This window comes from Alexandromys fortis, unplaced genomic scaffold (genome assembly GCF_014885135.2).
Source record: "Alexandromys fortis isolate MF-2015 unplaced genomic scaffold, M_Fortis_MF-2015_v1.1 scaffold_192, whole genome shotgun sequence".
Lineage (NCBI taxonomy): Eukaryota > Metazoa > Chordata > Mammalia > Rodentia > Cricetidae > Alexandromys > Alexandromys fortis.
The window spans coordinates 2224550-2245920 of record NW_026068071.1 but is presented as its reverse complement, the minus strand read 5'-3'; the positions used below and the strand labels follow the sequence as shown (position 1 = coordinate 2245920).

Below are 21371 nucleotides of genomic sequence, written 5' to 3'. Positions count from 1 at the left end.
TAAACCAGAATTATTACTTAGGACAGTCAATAGATCATACCTTTCTTCATTTATGTTATATTTGTTATGTTTTAAATAAAAAAATTTCATTTGCATTCTACTTAGCACCTACTTAAATTTCTTTATCAAACCATAATTTCCTTGAGGGCAGGAAATGTGTATCCCCATAGCCTAATAAATAGATGTGTAATAAATGGTTGTGGAGCAAATGAGTGTAATACGTTGTATTATAGTTGCTTCATCCAATATATAGTGCACTTTCATGTTGGAGAAAATTATATTTTGTTCATGCTGAATTCTTCTCACTATATTTAAATAGATACCAGACATTCCTGAACATACTAAGGCTAATAATTATAAATAATTATAAAGAATAATAAAAAATTAACTATACTCCATCAATACCTAAATAAACTGCATCTTTGGTGTTATCACACAGAATCTAAATAAATTTACTATGGTCATTATCCCCAAGTAATGTGGGGCAAACTAATTTAGTAAGTGCCATGTTGGGTATTATTTACCAGACATCATTACCTGAAAATGACACTTTGAAGTATATTCAGGGAGATTCATAGATGAACACAGGTATCTCGACAGAGACATCTCTTATCAAAAAGATCCCTTAGAAGGAAATGTAGGAGAAAGGCAGCACTGGAAACCCATCCAAGTGATGAGACGTGCCCTGACTTCTACAGAGATGTTTGTTTATTTATGTATTGTACTCTAAGAAAGCAAATTATGTGACCTTACTAGATGATTCAAATTAAACTGTCAAAAAAGGGTTATCATAATCCTTTGATGTTGACCTTTTAGGATTTTCTGCACTATTGGTTAATCTGTGGATCGAGATTGGAACATATGAAAAATACATTGAAGGGTCAGATGTGGGAGTAGGAAAATACAACATTCTGTTCAAGAATATAAGGTAAGGTCGTGTTCCTTAATTTTTATCAGAAGGATAAGAAATGTGGTGTTTTTTCATCAGTCTTTTTGTTTAAACATTTCAGAGAGATAGATAATATCTGTCTTTGAGTAAAACAAACAAAAAATTATGTTTTAGATTTTAAGAAAATGAAAAAGTCAAAATTGGGTTTTATGTTTATGATAAGTAGACTTTAGCAATGTAATGCATTGCAAAGCTGCTGTTGTTACTAAGTTTTCAGATGAGGGCAACATGTTTTCGTTTCTATCAAAAGAACACTTCCTCCAAAGTGTCAGGAAGAAGAAATGGCCACAGACAGTAATTTATGCCATTATGCATTGCTGCGATCCTTGTGTATTTATAGAAATAGGGTTTTGTTGTTGATTAGGGGTTTTGCCCTATTGAAATATGTCTTAAGGACATGTATATTTTTTTAAATGACTAACATGTTTCTAGTCCAAGAGGAAATAAAAAACCAGTCTGGGTGAAACATCATCTTCCAAACAAATTTTACTTTGTGTTTAATTTGTTCAAGTGTTTTTTTTTTTTTAAAAGAGAATTTGTCTCCAGGCAAAACTCTTAAAAGTTAGCTTTAAGCCAACATATGTTAGAATGGTTGCCTGAAATCGCTAAATATTTTAGTAGCATTAACTTAAATTCATTTGTAAGACATTTCATATGCAAAACTTCAGTCAGGTCTAGTATAGGAAAATTTTTTGAAGGTATAAAGCTGCTCATTCTGAATCAAAAGAACAGGGTGGTATAAAACACCTGCCTGCCTTCCCCTTTAGTAAGTTATTGTTTCGATGTATTATCAATCCATTTCCTCGGCTATGTTAATGGACATCTTAAGTCTTGTCTAAGTCCACAGGTCTCTGAAGGAAGTCTAAACAATTTGGAGTGATTTGGATTAAAAGGCCTATTAACAAGTTCAATGGGCTTTTCTCTCCTAGAGGTGGCATATTTTGCGTGCTTTGTCCAGAATGACAACTTCTTGGGGCACCAATTTATCAAACACCGAACCATCACTCCCTATGTGCTCAGAGAGGATGATGCTAGCCAGGATTTCCCAGGTATTTACTCTGCTTAGAATACTGTGCCGGCTTGTCTTACCATGTGCCCTGGAAAGGCTGATGACAAAATCAACCAAGGACTTTGAGAGAAGGTCGTCCAGCTAGCAAGTGTCGCAGTGGAGATTCTAAGTTAGGTTTGTGTAGCGCTAGATTTTGACATAGTTTCTGTGTATTTTGTTCAACCTTAGAGGGCATTAAACAGCTAGTGATGGTGGCTGTGGCAAACTACAGACTAAGAAGCCAAGGTGAGTTCTTACTTTCTACACTTTCTTTGACTGAAATGAGAAAGTCTGTGTGTGTGTGTGTGTGCATGTGTGTATGCACATATATGCACATGCACACATTTGCACATGCATATGTGTATGGGCACCATATTGTGCCTTGGCGAGCATGGAGAAATCAGAGGGCAAATTGGGAGAGTCAGCTCTTTCCCACAATGTGGGTTCAAGGATACAACTCAGATCATCAGGCTTGGTGGTAAGCACCTTCACTCACTGAGCCATTGTTGTCCCAGATGAAATGAATTTGAGCTGAAATTTACTCTGAGAATCTTCTTTATTCATGGCCCTTTATTTGTAACTTATGGAACATGATATTTTCGTTTTTAACAGCATGCAGGAATTGTTAATTTTATTTGCAATTAGTGACCAGATTTCTCCATTGCATTCTTTCCTTTCTCAGTAATGAGGCAGTGGATGTTCTTTTCCCCCAACTCTCTAAATGTTTCCCTTTGGGACACAATCTTTTTCTCTTTTGCATTTTCATAAATTCAATATTCAGAACTCAGAGAGAGCAAGAAACACATAGATCTCAATTGGAAAGAAATCACTCCAACCTCACATATCCACATGGATTCTTTCTGCACTCTCAAAAGCTCCCAATTAGTCCTTGTCTCCGTTCCCTGGCAAGTCTCAAGAACTCTCACGATCCTCAGATATCATCTTCCAATATCCTTCCCTTAGGAATTTCCCGGAAACTTTCTGGCTCCATGACATTCCAGGACCCAAGTAAGAGCCCTATTTACTGGCATAATATAAAAGTGCTCTTCCAGATGGATTATTTTGGAAAATTTTACAAGTTACAAGACGCAATGTGCATGGCTATGTCCTCCCAAGATTCTCTAATCACTGGGCTGAGGAAAATCATTTTAGTATTCATTACACCTCAAGCCAATCTTTGCTCGAATTTGGGATCATAAGTGGTGGTGTTTGTTTTTCATATGCTAGATTCTTCGTATCATGGCCCTCATGTTCTTGAGAAGTTCCTTGGCCTCAGGCCTTCATCTATAATAAAAGTAAGACAAAACTGTCAATCGAAGAAGCCCTGGAATACAGCCAATCCATTGGAATGAAAATGCTGTCCCTGGCTGTCTTGAAACTTATTTGGAGTGGACACATGAATATACTAGAGGGCAAACAAATTGCTCAGCGTCCTGTTAGGACAAGATAAATATGGGGGAAGGCAATAGCAAACCCTTTCAAGGAAAACTGAAATAAGTAAACCCACAAAGCTCTGGGCAGAGAGGAAAAAACAAAAACAAAACAAAAAACCAACAGGCTAGTTACCTTTGATCAAATAGTTGGAAATGTAGTTTCTTTTGACTTGATGTGATAATGTGAACCCATGAATCACACAATCCCCAAGACAAAGAATTTTACAACACGCCAGTATGCTTTAGTCATAATGCCATCTCTGGAAAAGGTCAGAGGAGTAGAAAATATGATCTTTCTAATTTTTGTGTACCGAAAAGGCCAATTATCTTCTAAACAACTGTAAAGAGTGATCATTTCAAGGAAACACTAAAAGAGGCATTATAAATAGTCAGCAGATTCCAGCGATTTACGTCATAAAGGAACAGACTATCTTAAGTAACACATGGACAATAAAAGCAAGCAGATGTTTGTGCTCTACCCAGGGCTCTAATGGAAGCACTATGGCACTGTGTCAAAGTGAAGTTTGCCATCATCTGAATTACCCACTAGAGCCTTAAATAGAGCTGCACGACTAGCCAACAACTGGGAAGCTTTCCCCAGCCACTTTGAGCATTACTCCTTGCTGCAGGTAAAAAATCAATAATTCACTGTTAACACGTTGTGTCAAAACAGTTTTCTGAAACAGGCCTTGAGATGTGTGATATACTATAATATGCACACTTGTCCTGAAAGAAACTGTTACTCAGGGCACTGAGTTATAAGCATAAGTTATTGCGAGCAAAATCACAGTGAGTTGGATTTGAGATTTCATGCACAAGCTGCCTGGCAGTTACCAAGTGAAGCTCTGGGACTTTGGTAATACTTAACAATAGAAATGAATTCGCAGATCCCAGCCTTTACTGCCCTCTCCCCTGCAGAAGTGGAAAGTATTTTATAAACATTAAGCCAGGTGCTGCTGCTGGTTTAATGAATGACTCTGAGGACTAGGGGAGGCATGTGGAGGATTAGCTCTTAAGGCCTCCAGCCTATTGTTCACTGACCTAGAATAACCATTTACTAACTCTGGAAAGGCCAGTCTCCTCTGTGCCACCTCACATCTAAGAAGTCCTGGATTCCTGCCATTCATGCCTTTTTGAGGAAGGGAAGTTTTTTAAAAAAGCATACTGCCTTTATACTTACAAGGCGGTAAGACAAATTCTATCATCTTTAAGGTCAGTTTCACTGGATATATCCCATGGATATATTATCTCAGGGTTATTAAATTATTCTCAGGGATCTACAATTGGCCAGGCACTTTTAAATGAGAACTAACAGTGCCCTCTGCTCCTCAATAGTTCTATCTTCTAATTTCTCAACTTCCCTTGGATGATGTTTTTGGTTATTTTTAATTTTACCTTCTCATTTCTTCCTTCATTTACCTCTTTTGCCCATTTCTTAAAATTTAAAAGCATTTCCCCCGAAGTATCTTTCATATCCTTTCTTTTTATTCTTTCATTTTCTGCCTCCTGTAGTTTCTGTTTTCTAGCAATGCATGCCTTGCCAGTTTACTTGATCCTTTCATCATGTACCTCGTTGTTTGGGATTTTGTCTCCGTGTGGGAGCAGGTGGGCAGGGGAGAGCAGATTTTGTTGCTTTAGCACCTCCCTTCTTAATTTCCTGTTTATGCCTCTGCCCCACCTGCCTCTTTGACTATCCAGCTATTATCTAAGCCATTATATACAGTCATAAAAATGTCATTTTCTTTTCTTGTTATATCATTTATCTGACATTGAGAATAATAAACAGTGGCTGAAATTTTACTCTCAAAGACATCTTTAAATGGGCATATATATTTGTATATATATGGTTGTGTATGTAGATATATTTATATAATCACATATAACACAAACATATGTAAATGTATGTTTAATGTACACAGAAATGTATAGAAATATGTGTAGTGTTGTATTAGCATTGACTGTGCCTCTACTAGATAAAATAAGAATTGGCTATTCTAGCCCCAGTGGAAATAATAAATTAGAACTACAAAATCTTGGAGGCATTACTAAAATTTATTTTTAATAAAACTAAATATATTTTACAATAATATGCCTATTTCATCAAACTAACTAATATTTCATATAGACATCTGAAGTTGACTTTTAGATTTCTGATCAATAGCAACAAGCTACATATACCACACACACAGTAGTACATATATACTAATATTTTCCTCAAAACACAAGGTAGGTCATCTATGATTTTGCAACTTAAAACTCGTATACTGACTAAGGCTACCAAAACGCAACCTTGAGTGAGTGGAGAAAAAAGTAAATCAAATAGACAAGTTTATATAAAATAGACTATTTAAGAGATAACTGGGGACATATTTTATTAGCTAATTTATGACCTATAGTCTGTTGGCAGAGGCCTTCTTCCTCCCTACTTTACTCTTTCTAAGCAGAATAAACAGACAAGAAGGTTTGATGCTGTGCAAAGCTCACACCTTTATCTCGGCAGGAGCTTGACTCTGGGGTCTGGAAATAGAAGTTCTCACCATTTTTCATTGATTGCAGTGTTTGATGTGACCTTCACCCTGGATCATTCTGGGGCTTCCTTCATTATCTTCAGTCTACTAGCCAATGATTTATGGGCAGGTACCTGAATTCTTGGACAAAATTAACTTGTCCTCTGATTTAACACTGTCAAGGTCTGACTTCCTACTTGTTTTTTGTTTTGTTTTGTTTTTTTGTTGGTGGTGGGTGTTTTTTGCATTGTGAATTACCATTGCACATGCTGACTGGAAGTTTCTGTGGATTGGGTATTTCTGCTTTAATGTCAGCAAAGCCAAGTGCGTCACTAAAATGTAAAAGTGGCAGTCTCTCTGTGAGATACTATTCAGATTTGAAATGAATGCTTTACAATGCCCTTATACCTTGAAATGCATTTGTACCAAAATGGGTCCTATAGAGGAGAAATTACTGAGGGCTGAAGAAGGAATGGATTAGGAAGAGGAAGACACACTTTCCAAACATGTCTGAGATTTCTATTACAGATAACAACTTCCAGTCTGCTTTCTTACTCACCCGCCTCCACCCAAATCCCAGCTAGAATGTCTACAGTCACGTATCAAATACCAGAATTAAGAACCATGGACCATCCAGTTACCTGGGAGTTCATAGAGAGCTCACAATATTCCACTCAAACACTTTACAAATAAAACGACAGAGTGGAAAAATCTCCTATGCTGCACCACATATTTCTATATGAAAATAATCATTTGTTGTACATAAAAAATAACTGAATAGGATCTTGATGAGAAATTCAGACATTTTAATAATCCAGTGAATCATAAATGTGGCTTGTACCGCATTTATACATAAGTATACCCCAAATTGGAAGCATTCACTGAGGTCTAACAATAAAAAGGGACTTAAATAACATGTGCCAAGAACAAAGGGAAATAAACAGAGCAAGACAGTGGGAGAATATTGGTAGTGACTTGCGTCCTACAATGCCAGAACACCTGGAGAGAGAGAGAGAGAGAGAGAGAGAGAGAGAGAGAGAGAGAGAGAGAGAGAGAGAAGCTAATATTTGGAATCTATAGAGCTTAACCCTTTCCTCCCCATCACATGCCCATTCTCTAGGTTTTCTATCTGTCTGGCTGTAGCTTTTGCCACCTGAAGACTCCCTTTAATAAGAGAATATTTAGAACCTGGAAATGAATTTCCTGAGAACAAACACAGGGAGTACACATGTCATATATAAATTCTTTTGAGGAAAGAATGCTAGACAAACAGAATGGCAAACCCTGCAGAGAACATGAGGTTAAGCATGTGCCCATGAGTCTGTGTAAACACTTGCATTACACGTTCCTAAAGAGAGTCAGTGCTCTTACGAGTGATAAAGGACCTCACATGATGAGAGTCTAGCTTGTTCTTATCCGGGATACCTTAAACCAAGAAGAGGAGAAGTTGCAGTGAAAAGGAAGAAATTCACCAAAGAATTAAAGGTAACAGATTCCCTGGAGAAGTCTTTACTTAGGAAAAGGTACAGTGTTAAGTTCTCTGCTACCTCACCACACAACACCATTCCTGTTCTACCTCCATAAAGTTACTAATCTCCTTTCAACTTGCAACAGGAATGAATTTGTGAGATTATAATATTAACATCTGCATAAGACTTACAGAGAAGTGATTACCACACATCCCTTTGAACCAGCATCACTTAATGCAGGTGTTTATGGCACAGTTTTTAACCATATTATTTGAGCTATTACACAGCTTGTGAATGGAACCGTACCATGGTGTTCAACCTCAAAACTTATGCCTTTTCTGCTTCACCAGAATACAAATAATTAAGCTGCCTCCTGAAGGCCAGGTTTTGTTGCCTTACTCCCAACTTCAATGATACTACACTATTTGTATAGTTATGTGAACTAAATTTGTACTGAAAGCTTTCTTTGACATAGCCTTGTCAGCCACCACTTTCGTGTTCCATTTTTTATTCACCTCTGTTGATTTCGATCATAAAATATCATGAAAATTTATCTGTTTCTTTTCACTTCTATCAGCATGGCACAAAAATAAGTAGATGTCTTCTATGTCTGGCAGCTTTCTTTGGTCCCATATAATCAAATCATTCTGAGAAACCCTTATTTCTGTTTTCCATGTTGCTGCCAATGTGGACTTTTTTCAACGACAAATGTCAGCCATTATTGAAAATTCTCTAGTAGAATCTGGTCATTTTCTCTTCCTCTAAACACCTCGACATTGTTCTTTCTTTTTTATTCTCTATTTACGCATCCCTTTCTTATATATGAGTTTCCGAACTTCCAGGCTGATTAGCTAAACCTTCCTACTGTGATTATGATACACATGACTCAGATTAGAGCTTTTATTTCTTTCATAGCAGCTTTACTATTGATTTCGTGATATTCTATTCATGGTTATCTCTTGCAATGAAACGTTATCTACATAAATGCAGACTCCTCTTAGGTCTTAGTTTGTAAGGTAGTAAATATCATTAAATGGACATTGAGTATTCCCTTTGTACTTAAAATCTGAAACTACTGAAGAGATTTATTTCACCTATAATTTTCATTTTATGTATGCAGATGAAGCAGATACAATCTTAAATATTCTCTCTAAATATACCTAAGAGAGTGCTTTCAATAAATGTAGGTTTATGTACTGCAGTCTAGAAAACATTATACCACAGATTCAATTGTTTTTCTTTCGAAAGGGTATGCAATTGTAAGAGATAGTATCTGAGATTCAGTGAAAATATTTCTAATATAGGGGCACTTGCTTTACATTTGATGAAGCTGTACTACTTCATCACTCGAGTACCATATGATTCCCACCTCCCTTAATAAGCAGTGAAGTTTTGCTAGTGCGTATCAGCCCACAGGACATATTCCTCTGTCTTGGGAGTCACCTCAGATTAAATGTTTCATTCTGCTAGGATGTGTGTCTTGTATGAGAACTAAAAGCAACCTTGGAGGCATGACACCATGAGAAAAGACAACCCTAAATACTCCTAAAAAAATCATTCCTAAAGTTAGAAGGACATTCTATTTTTGTTTTTAAGAAAAAACTGTTGTTTTTTTCCCAATGAATTTTTTAACCTAGTACATCCTGTAATTGCTGTAATTGTTATAAAGTTTTCAAAGTGTTAAATTAATAAAGATGAAGCAAGCATTTTTCCTTGCTTATAAAATATGTTCTATATATATATTCTGGTCAACTTGAGAACCCTGACAATACCCAGGAGATAAATAAGTAGCAACAACAAGAATAAAGAATCAAAATAACTTGGTGCAGACACTAGAAGGTACCTCATGTTTCATTGAAGCACAATTTTCAAATGAGTTAAGTGGACCATCAGCGTGTCTGCTTCTACTTCTTCAATACTAGAATTAGTTAATTTTAGAACAATGCCTAATCCACTTGCACCCATCCAGAGCCAACCAATATACATTGACTGACTTCATATCCAGCATCATATGTGTTCTCAGGCATGACTATTTTAATATGTACAAATGCCTAATAAAGTACACATCTGTATACCCACCAATAACTAAGGAAATCAAATCCCCAAAAAGTTTTTAAAGAAATCACATGGCACAACCCATCATCCGCGGCTTCAGGAGAAACTTGGGAAACACTACCATTGTTTTATTTCATAAGTTTAAGCCAAGGCTATCAGTTGGAGTAAACTTGTTATCTGTTTTCTGGTAGTTTATATATTGTTTTGTTCCCTAAGGCAGTACATGATGAGTGTGTCAGTGTGGATATAAATAACTGTACAATTAGATACTAGGGGGAGGGGAGAATAATTTTAGCTTAAATAATCAAGGCCTCTGTTGTAGAACAATACCTATAAATAATACAACATTTCTGGGCTTAGGCTCTTTGACAAAAATTCCAACTCTGTCACGTGTTAAAACTAAAACTGTCAAATTGAGTGGCTTTGGTTAATTTCACTTCTGTCTCCAGTTGAAACAAGTGAAAAGCAGCCCACAAGAGAGTGTGAGCATACTCTGTCATCCACACGCCAAGGCATCCTCAATGCAGCTGAGGCCATTAAGTCCCAGGCATATCTGAAAATGCTCTATTCCCCAGAGCACAGTAGTTTACTTTCATTTTTCTTTTAAAATGTTTCAGCATTATCTAAACATTTGTCATTTAAGGTATGAATTCTATTGTGTTAGATGCCACGGCAGTGGCTCTTGTCTATTTCATGAGATCTATAGCTGAAACTCCTACCTTAAGGATTACCAGTGTTGCTGAGCCACTATCCAAACCTCGTGATCTACTTCGTGCTCTAGAAATACCTCTTTGCTATGAATACCTGACAACCCAAGAGAGAACAGTTATTTTTTGGTTTGCTATGCTGGGAATGGGATCCAGAGTATCATGCTTGCTAATCAAACACTCTACCAAAGAACCCTCCCCCTGCTGTGACACAGTGGTATTGAAAATTACATTTACAAAATATAAGGTAGTACCACCCAGTACTGTTATTTTAGAATTACTCTGAGAGGAAATTCTAGTGATTTCTTTCCTCTGTCAGTACATGAAGCTCCTTGGCATCCACTTGGCATCCTTTTACATGGCTCTTACATTGTTATTCGAATTATCTTACCAAGTCTGTTAGCTATCCATTGCATAGCAGTGTGTTGTACCTTTGAGATAGGAAGCGCTGATTTAAAAGTGGCTCAACAGAAGAAGCGAGTAACCAAATAATCCAGCAGTAAACCGCATGTCACAGGCTGCATACCATTTACATTATGAGATTTCTTCTTACAGGGATGTTGTTATCAGTCATACAAAGACACAGTTCAAGTTCATCTGTCTTTCATATACATGCGTTTCCTTCAGAGTACATAACACATGACTTCAGAAGGTGTTTGATAAATATTTGCTGAATGAATGTTATGGGAATTAATATTGTAAAATGTTTTTAAAAGTTAATTAATATCAAATGGTAGGGAGAGAAAACTCACTAAAGACCACAAAGATAACAGAACTTAGTACAGATTTTGGTACAGTGTCCAAGTAAGGAAATTTCAGTTGATAAAAAACTTCTTAAAATCCATATTTTATTTATGTTCATTGTTCTTGGACTAAATCAATATTGATAGCAGAAGAATCCCAGCTAAACACCAACTTGAAAAAGGATAATAGAAGCAATAACCAAATGCTAGCTACAAAAAAAAAATCTCAAGAACAAAAACTGCCATTAGCTTTTCAAAAGATCTTTAAGGCTAAAACAACAACAACAGTGAGAAATTATATATATTCCATCTGAAATTAAATGACAAAGACAGGATTTGAAAACTCCAATGATCTCAAGAAAGAGAATAAAAATTAAAAATTATATACCTAAGGAGAACAAATTTGTAGCATTTTAATTTATTTAGTCAGTTTCATGGGCAGGAATTGTTATTAACAGTTTTCTTTCTTTTCCTCATTACATTAAGTATAGAAAATGATCAAATTTATGCGGTATATCAGGAAAATGGAGGTCCAGAAACCATCTTCAAGGTATGCTGCATCCAAGTCCAGCTTGCTGCCCAAGATGCCAAGAAGTATAAACGAGTAGACAGGTGTGCAACCCACTCCTGAGCAGTTCTCGGCAGCCCACCTACTGGCCAGTTTTTTTTCCTTAAAGTATGTTCCCTGAGATAACCAGATGCCCTACAAAAACAGGTTCTGTCCGTAAACCATTAGAAGTTTGTAGGTAACTATAAATTGCAGGATGCATACCACACTTCTTTGAGGAATTCACAATTTATGAACTATCGAAGTTATCAGAAGAACTATCCCTCCTCCTGACCAGGATTTTTTAGCCTTTTTTTTTAATTTCAAAACTCAGGAAAATTACTACCATCTCATAGTTCTAAAAATGTTGTTAAATGGAGGCACCCTTCACACCAGAACATAACACCATGACTTGAAAGAGTTAATGTAAAAATATAGCATCCTGTTTTTCATTGGAGGAAAATTTGGACACTAAATGAATTTAATCTTCAAGATGAAATCCACCGGGAACTCTGAGAATGCCAAGGTATCCCATGCCATAATCAGTATTTTTACCCCTAGATGAGCTCGTGGGGAGACTGGAATGCATAGATTCTACAGATAACACTCCCAATCATCTGCAGCAACTAACGTCACAGGCAAGGAGGTTTCTAATTGTGAAATCTAAAATCCTTATAAAGACACTCACTCTCTGTGCCCCAGGAGACTTTTATGTTTTCTTGGTTATATAGTCCCTTGGCTGTTAATGCAATTAGTATGTAATAACAATGTACACATCCACTCACAGGAAAAATGGTAGACATGCCAGTTGATTTGGCTTGGGGCCATCTCATTGGCAGCATGGTGAGACAGCCTGGTATTAAACCATCTGTTATTAAGGGTATATTTTAAAATAGTGTTTTGTGTCTCCTGGGTTACTCACTCCCACTGATAGCAGCGCAATATTAAGACTCCCATTTTTTTCCTAGCAGCAGTGTGCAGATAACAAGCTTTAAACATTTGCATTGTTCCCTCACTGCTCATGCTATCTAGAATTTTATTTAATGAAATTGTCTCCCATACCATGCACCCTGCTTTCTCACTGTTTTCTCATGGCAGTGAGCAAGCAGCTTTTGAACTGTGTTACTTAGCATAGTTGGACTGTTGAGAGTCCCCGGCCCTAAGTAAGACTGGCTAGAGCTTTTGTCCTTATGAATAGCGAGCTGCCAATCTGTCTTAAGACAATTGCTACAAACAGAAGAGTAGAATATGATCTACAATTAACACTAAAATACTTCTTTCAATTTGCTTCTTTCACATTGGTTTGCACCGATTACTTTCCTTTATATTAATTTAGGAAATTAACTCCTCATCCACACAAATCTTCAACCAGGTCCTCATTGCCACCTGTTGCAGCCAGTAGCAAAATCCTGCTGCACAAATTTTTAGAATTAAGTTTGTGCATGGCAGAAAAGGATAGTATTCCTTTGAAAGATGAGCAGCCACGCCATTTAACAAAACTATCCAATGGAAGCCAATTCAGAAAACCACCTTGCCTTACAAAAATAAAATTTACAAATTTGTACCTTACTTTAAATCCCTTTTGACAAGCATAAGAGAACTAACTTTCAGTTCAAAACTTCTCTGTACGCCTCAGACCTCGGTGGGAACAGGTTTTTGGTTTTTCAAATTTCCTTTCACAGTTGCCTTTTCTAATTGACTGTTCCCAAGTATAACTAAAATTTCCCTCTAAGTTTTCTAAGCACTTTCACATCCCCATATTTAATTCCATTCAGACCGAATGTTTTATATATGTATAGTGCACAGCCAATTTTTAACTCAATTGACCGCAGTGCCCTTGCCATAATGCCCTTATTCATCACTCCCACCTTATATATAAGCAGGCACATGCTAGTTGTCAAAATGCAAAAGGGAATTTCTATATGTTGTTTAGAACAAAGGAGCTAGCTCTGCTTCTTCCTCTCCTTGCTGTCTCAGAAGGTGTCCTTTATTACATGTACAGGATCCAAGTATTTTGCTCCTCGGGAATGAAAAATGATAGCTTCAGACTGCCTTTTAAAAAAATGACAAATTCTGTTTCTGCAGACTATCACCCTGCTTGTGGATTTAAGAATCCCTCTGAGATTTACTCTTACTTCCGTGAGGATTCAGCGTTCCTCTCAAAGCACCCCCCAGCCCCCACCCCGCCGCCGCCAAACTCAACTGCACTGTTTCAGAGTGCAAGAAAGATGAGAAAGTTTGTTCATCCCGATGGTCTGGAAACTCTTGCTCAGTAAAAAAAAAAAAAAAAAAAAAAAAAAAAAAAAAAAAACACTTTCTGAGATGTCTAAGGTGCTAGAATTATTGCCTCGGTAGATTTTTAATGTGCAAAACCCACAGAGAAAGTTGGCTGGAGGTACGGCAAAGCATTGTGTTTGTTCAGGAAGGAGCTGTGGGGTTAGAGGCTGAGCAACGCCTATCCCTCTGCTTCCTGGGTGAGAGCAGCGAGGCGTGCCCCTTAGCAGAAGCGAGCAGAGAGGGAGAGCAGTTAAGACTCACCGGCTTCCCCATTTTTCTCAGGATCGGGGGTTTGTTCCTCAATTGAGAGCTGGAAGAGGCAAACCTGAGGGTCCTCCAAGCAGGCTGCTCGGGCAAGTACCGGCTCTGCTCTTCGCCTCGAATCAGCTGAATGGCTGGGGCGTTCAGGAAGCTTGCTCTGTCCAGCTGGGAATCGCTCCCCCTCTCCAGGGTGTGTGCTTACATGCCTCTCAGTCAGAGCAAAAAAAAAAAAAAAAAAAAAAAAAAAAAAAAAAAAAAAAAAAAAAAAAAAAAAAAAAAAAAAAAAAAAAAACCAAACTCAGGTCAGCCTAACAGGTTTCCTTATATAGGTAAACATGAATTGCATTCCTGGTGAAAGAAGTTAACTAGGAGCCCTCGGTAACCTGGTTAACCCTATACATGCCAGAAGGGCTTAGAATCAGTTGCCCTGCAGAGGGTTTGGTTGCAGTACAAAGGGATTTGTGAGATTTAATTAAAAGCATCTTTATCCTGGCAGTCTGCAAAAATTGGCCCTTTTAGTGTAACTGAGAGTTAATAACTAGTATTTTATATCACACACGGTGACCAACATTATAGTATCATAAGGCATTGTAGGGAAAAAAAATCAAAGTATAGGATGTCATAATTTGTCTTTCATGATTTCAAAAGTAGGGAAATTAATTTTGAGATTATTTTCAAAGTGGTAAAAATTGTGACAGAAAGGGAATGAGAAGAGAATAAACTTCCATGAAACAAGGCACAACTGACTTATTTGAGCACAGTAACTAAGCTATTAAACTTTCCCAGGCCTTTAGGAGATAATACAATATAAACATTTAATGTTTATTTACTTTGCAATGCAATGATTGCTAATGTATTTTTGATGGATGGAATTTCAGTTTAATGATATCTATGGCAGTAATAATCTTTCCCAACCTACATATTATTTGATTTGTTCAAAAAAATATGAGATTTGTGAATTCACATTATTACATGTAAAAATTACAAGCAATTTTACAGATTTAAGAAGAAAAAAATACATGTGCCAGTGAACTCTATAGATGGAAGAGTTAACTCCACTTTGAAATACAGTTTAAAAGACATGTAGGGTTTCTAATACTTGACTCTTTCTCTTTACTTTTTCTACATCATAGTAAAGTAGTAATTATTTTTCATTGTAATCCATTTCACTAAAGACTTAATAAGAAGTTGACATAATTAGATGTAAGATTTTCCCATGCTTAATGGAGATGAAGGCTGTCTAATAAGTATAAGCAGTCCTTAAAAGAATCTCTTGCTATTATTATGTCCGCCAGCTGACTGCTCCCTTGAGTAGTGACAATCTTATTAAAAATACCTTAGTGCTGTTTTGGTTCCCTGATCCAGGAAGGAGAGACAATGGATGTTGACATGCCATTGAAGACAGCACCAATGCAAACCTATCACAAAGAATCTCTCTAATTGCACAGTCAAGAACAATAACTAAACTTTGAAAAGCATTTCACTTTGGGAAAAGTCAATCACTCTTTTTATCTCCATAGGAATGCTGTAAAGTGTGTTTATTTCCTTTTCACATCAATAAAATGGGCATAGAAAGATAAAGTGATTAGTCCTCCAACATCTCAGGATCAGTTTGTCAGAGATCCCATTCCCCAAATAGTCTAAAATTTAATTACAATAGCATTTTGGAAATAAAATCCGGTTTAAGACACATAAAAATATTAACATGGCACTTTCCCATCCCAAATTTATTTTTAATAATAATATGTTCATATTTTTAAATAGAATTACAAACTAACTAAAATACTTTCTATAAAATCATAATTTTTGATAATATGACTGCATTTGAATATCAAACAACATAAAATGAGTTCAGAAGTGCATGTTTATTGAATATGAGTTTGGGTTGTAAAATACTATGAAAATATGACTTGGAGAGTACTGCACACATTCTGTTTGCAGGATACACAGCTTTACTATATCAAGTTAAGACCCATCTTGATTTCTCTACTGGAAGGAATAATAATGTGTTCTCTTTATAGGGTTTTCACTAATATTTAATATTTGGTGTCATGCCAGGTATTTGCCTTTATTAATATAGTTTATGTATGATCGTGTACCCTTCATATCCTCATAATTCCCGCTGAAGCAAGTTCTGTTTATGCAGGATTGTTAGAATTTATTAACATGTTGTTGCAAGACAAAGAATGTATTTTTTTTGGAGAGGAGTGTAAAGCTTTAAATGTCTTAAGTTGACCTCCAAATTTATTCTTGAAATTCTTAATAAACAATTGTTTAGGTTTCAAACATAAAATACTATAGACTATAATTATCAAATACAAGTTCAAGATTTGAAATTAGGATATTGAAGTAACTTATTTCCAAGAGGCAACATAATTCTCTGTGAAATCCAGTTTGAATACCTCAAGAAATTGTCTGAGAAAAGCTGTGTCAGTGAGGTAGCATGGATTCCACCTTGCCATACAGGACCCCAATGAGAGAGTACTTACAGCTGAGAAATTAAAGTGTGCCAAAAAAAACCTCACTTATGGGAAACTATATAAAATATGGGGAAGAGACAGAAATCTTTAATAAATAAATAAATAAAAATAATAAAATAAAATATGGGACTTACTAGAAGTACAGAAAACACCATTGTGGTCTAAGGAAAATATCAGGGGATACATTTTCAAAATTCACAATGATTTATACCTAATGAGTCAATGAGCTACATTTCAAACCTTGGTCCTCATATGAGACACTGAGATGCTCCCTGTTTCTACTGCACCCAAAGTACAGCGGCTGAAGATCCATCTGATCTAGTTTTACTTCTGGAATGTATGACTTTGGGCAATTTGCTTAAAATTTATGACTCTCATGTACAAAATGAAAGAAGAAACTTCTACATTTCACAGATTTCTGGAACTATCTTATGAGATTTCATGTCAATGAATCCACACATTATACTGATGCTTCTTTTGGTGTCAAGTATCCATCAACAATCAAGGTAAACAATCATCAACAGTCCACGGATATGCTGCTCATGGAGCTAGCCGACTTGAAGGCAATACTATTTACATCTGTACTGTGCAATGTGAAACTGGAACGTGAGAATGTATAGCTGAAGATCTACATGAATACAGGAATATTATTAGATGGACGCCATTCATGTTGTCTATCTCACTACAAATGGTTCAAGTATTTAAGCCATTGAAAGGCTGATCTTATCATGATTAAGCCTTGTAGACCTGAGCTGAGTCAAATAAATACCAGAAAAGAGTGAAATATAATTCATTAGTCATATCATGAGGATGTTGTTTTTCTAACAGTTAAGGAGGGTCAGTTCATTCAAAAAGCAAGTTGGTGGTGTTCAAAATGTTGGATACTCAGTGGAATTATAAAAAAAAAGTAATGAAAAACCCCAACTTTATAGCCAGTTAATCAAAATATACTTTTTAATTTACTCTTTTGCCAAAAACATTTTATTGGCATGTTTTGTGTTTAAGGGACCCATGAAGGACACATACAAAAAGGATACACAGAGAATAATAATGGTCTTTAATTTGAATAAAACTGTCTACAACAAATAATATGATAATTGTATCAAGCAGGATAGGTGAGACTATGCCTGAGTAACAAGCAGTCCCCAAATCTCAATGTTTTAGAAGAAGAAGGGTATACTTCTCATTATGTTGCATGTTTCCACAAGGCAACGGGGAGATCTATTCGTACCTACACAGAAAATGTGTGAATGTGTCATTGTTTGCAACGTCTACTTTTATGGTTGATGAGACAGGAAATAGGAACTTGAGGAACTTGTACTAGCTTTCCAAGCTTTAATGGGTTCACCTAAAACCATTGATCATATTTGAGTTCACCATTCAGCTCTTATGCTGAGTGCAATGGAACCTAGTCAGTCATTCCCTACCTTAAAATGCCAGTATTTTTTAAAAAAATGATTTAGAGGATGCATACGTAATTTATCCCAGTCAGTCACTTGGGAGATGAAATATAAGATAAACTGAATTAATTTGAAGATAGTAACAAATTGGATAGCTAGTATCTTGGGTAATTATAGTTCAAACTGACCTTCACTAGTAGGGAATTAAATGATGTTAAGAGCTTTTGTTCAATGGTGATAAATAACAGGTTGGAATTAAAAATATAAAATATATGTGATAGAAAAAATTGTAATGAGCTAGCATTATCCTGTGAATTAAATAAATATTGGCAGACTACCACTTTTACCTGTAAAGTTTCTTAGGATGTATTATAAATATGGCAGTAGGAGCTGGAGAGATAGCTCATCAGTTAAAAGCTTACTGCTCTTGCAAATGACCTGGGTTTGTTGTCCACTACCCAGATAGTAGGGCACAACCATCTATAAATTCAGTTCCACGGAATCTATTGCCCTCTTCTGGCCTCCACAGGCACCAAGAACATGCATGTGTCCATACATAAATGCAGACAAACATTCAAACACATACAATCTTTATATAAATAGAGTGGTATTAACCCTGTGAGCACTAGTATAAAGATAAGTTGTTTCCAAATACTGATTCTTAGATCCACAATTTAGTAAACCAACATATTCAGAGCAAAAGCAGAGATTTCCAAAAATTGCAGATTAGAGGACAGAAAAGGTTTTTTTTTTATAGCGACAATAAATATTTTAAAATTTTGCCAGCAAAACCTTCTCTTTTGTAACTATTCAACTCTACTCTGTCACTGAGGTCCAGAGCAGCTATATTAAGTAAATGTGTGCTTGTGTGCCAACAAAACTTTATTAACCAAACTGGGCACCAGACTTTGACTATATACAGACCCCTGTTTTCTCCATTATAAGTCTTTCAGAATAATAAGGTATCCAAAATGATTGCAAATGCCACGAGTGCAGGAGGAATACAACTTGGGTCATTTTCTTATGTGTCTTGTTCTTTGCACAATGCTTTCTACAAAGGTCCAGTGAATAAGCTGATTAAATAAAGTAAATTAAATTATCCAAAATGCCACCACTGTGGATGTCCACCTTCCTAGACCAAGATGGAGCGGGGAGGACTTTGGACTTTCCACAGCGCAGGGAACCCTGACTGCCCCTCAGACTGGAGAGGTAGGGGGAGAGGAGTGGGGGGGAGGGGGAGAGGAGAGGGAGGAGGGGGGAAAAGGGAGACGGGGAGGGAAATGGGAGGCGGGGAGGAGGCGGAAATCTTTTTTTTTTTTCAATAAAAAATTATATTTAAGAAAAAAAATTTAGAACATACCTGAAGCTAAATAAGAAAAAAATTAGAAAAAAAATGCCACCACTGCATGAAAGTCCCAAAATATTCCAAAACAAATTGTAATATATTTTTCTTGAAAGTGTCATGAATATGAAATTCAAAATATATTTTACCTTTCCAATATGTCAAATAGTTATTAATCATATTTTCCTTAAAGAGCAAGAATATTACTTACAAGAAAATATGATAAAACACAGAAGAGTATTATAGTAATGAGATTACAAAGAAGAAAAACTAAAGAAGCAGAATATATTTGCAAAATATTTTTAACATTTTTCTAAGTTCTTTATAATTAGCCAAGGACAATGAAGCAAATGTCATCTTTAGACACAAGTGAAGATTGAGACAAGAAGTTGTCACTTGTCCAATATCAAGATAGTGGTGATGGAGACAGAAAGAACTAGACCCATTCAGTTTCCAGTCCTTGAGCCTGACAAGTGTGCAATGGCAAAGGCACAGGAATACATTAGCCAGACATATTTCCTATAAAGGTGAAACTGAATGCAATAATAAACACAATTTGCACATGTGGAGGTTATGTGTTGTCCACTTTTCTAAATTCTATGATGTTTCATTCATGCATTTCTATAATTAGTTTTAATCATTTTCACACACACATCCATTCTCCTCTCATCCTCTCTCTGCCCTTCTGAAACTATTCTCCCTTGCAAGACTCCTTGAACTTACATATCATCTATGTGTGTGTGTGACTCACCAAATTGAATAATTTGGGGGTTGCCTCAAGGAAAGCCCAGGATTCCACATGCCACCTTTCTTCCCTACCTAAAATGGTCTCCACAGACTCTTCATCTTTAATTCAGTATGGTTTGTAGTTAGCCACAAGCTCTCCCTTTTGATGAAACTCTGAAAGCTGGAGCATAGTCATGAATGAATGGCAAATACTCTTGAATCTTAATGGTGACCATTTCCATGCATCACTTTTGCTTCAATCCTATTGCACCACCTGCCAAGATCAGTTTCACTATGCCGTCATTATTGGGCTAGATAATTTCATCATCAAAGGCCTACCCCGAAAATCGGAAAATACTTAAAACAACATCTTTGGCATCAACTTACCAATTGTACCCATGTTCAAAGTCATAACCACAACAAAGGCTTTTAGACATCACCAAATACCCTCAAGGGGGCAAAAATTATCTGCTTTGGGAACTGAATTAATATATTAGCTTAATTGTCTTTCCTACTTCTGCCATTCTTTCTCTATATTCTACATTGAAAGGCATATAAAAATAATATCTTGTAATGGCATATGCAAGCTTATGCTAATTATTGAGCAAGACAGTTTAGAATGCAATATAATTTCATTCCTGTGGTCCCACATTTCTTCTCAATCTGTCCTGAGCTAGGACTCCAAACCAATACTGTAGTACTGCATATGCTCACACTGGGATTTCTTCTCTTTCTCCAATATATTCATGTTGTCAGATGGGAAGAAACTTTGCCCATGCTGTTGCCAAAGTCTGAAACGTACACCGTCCTGTGTTAGGCAGAATGTTGACCTCATAAATTGTTCCAGTCACTGTGTGAATAAATTGGTCTATGTGGTAAAGGATACCAAAGTTGTCCATGGAATTAAGGTTCTTAATGAATGGGCTTTAAGATCTCCTGTACAACATAGACTGAAGACTAACAACTTTCCAGGAATCCTCCAGGCCTTTAGGCCTAGGTTTGGATGACGGAACTATCAAGCCTCATGGACAGAGTAGTTTTCAGGTCTCAGCTTCTCCATGTACTGTTGACATACCAACTAGTATTGTAAAAGACAATCTATTCACTATTGCTAGTTCTAACATAGAAAAAGGAACTCCAATCTAAAGGATCAGGGTGGTCTCTAAAAGCTGGCAAAGGCCAAGGACCAGATTTTCTTCTAGAGGAAGAGTCACATAAGAACAGAACTCAGTTGACACCATGACTTTAAGCCAAAGAGACTAGTGTAGGATTTTTGACCCTGACAACTGTAAGGTAACACACTTAACCATTGAATTTGTAATACATTGTTACAGTGGCCATAAGAAATGATACATCAGCTACTCCCATGCTAACACCTCTACCCCAAGGTTCAATGCAAATATCTTCTCCAGTATATTGCCTTCTAT

At 36.4% G+C, this 21371-nt stretch overlaps 1 protein-coding gene across 5 annotated transcripts in view; it reads right to left on the bottom strand.

Annotated features, from left to right (window-relative positions):
• The window catches only part of Mid1 (midline 1), a 341636-nt gene extending 327472 nt beyond the window's left edge, over positions 1–14164 (bottom strand). For 4 of the 5 annotated variants that reach the window (XR_007588531.1, XR_007588532.1, XM_050121015.1 and 1 more), the window contains exon 1: positions 13997–14163. The gene's annotated coding sequence lies outside the window, so the exon portion shown is untranslated. Of the gene's footprint in view, positions 1–13996 lie in introns of all 5 variants that reach the window. The other variant, XM_050121020.1, reaches the window with a different exon arrangement.
• Positions 14165–21371: the final 7207 nt, after the last annotated feature.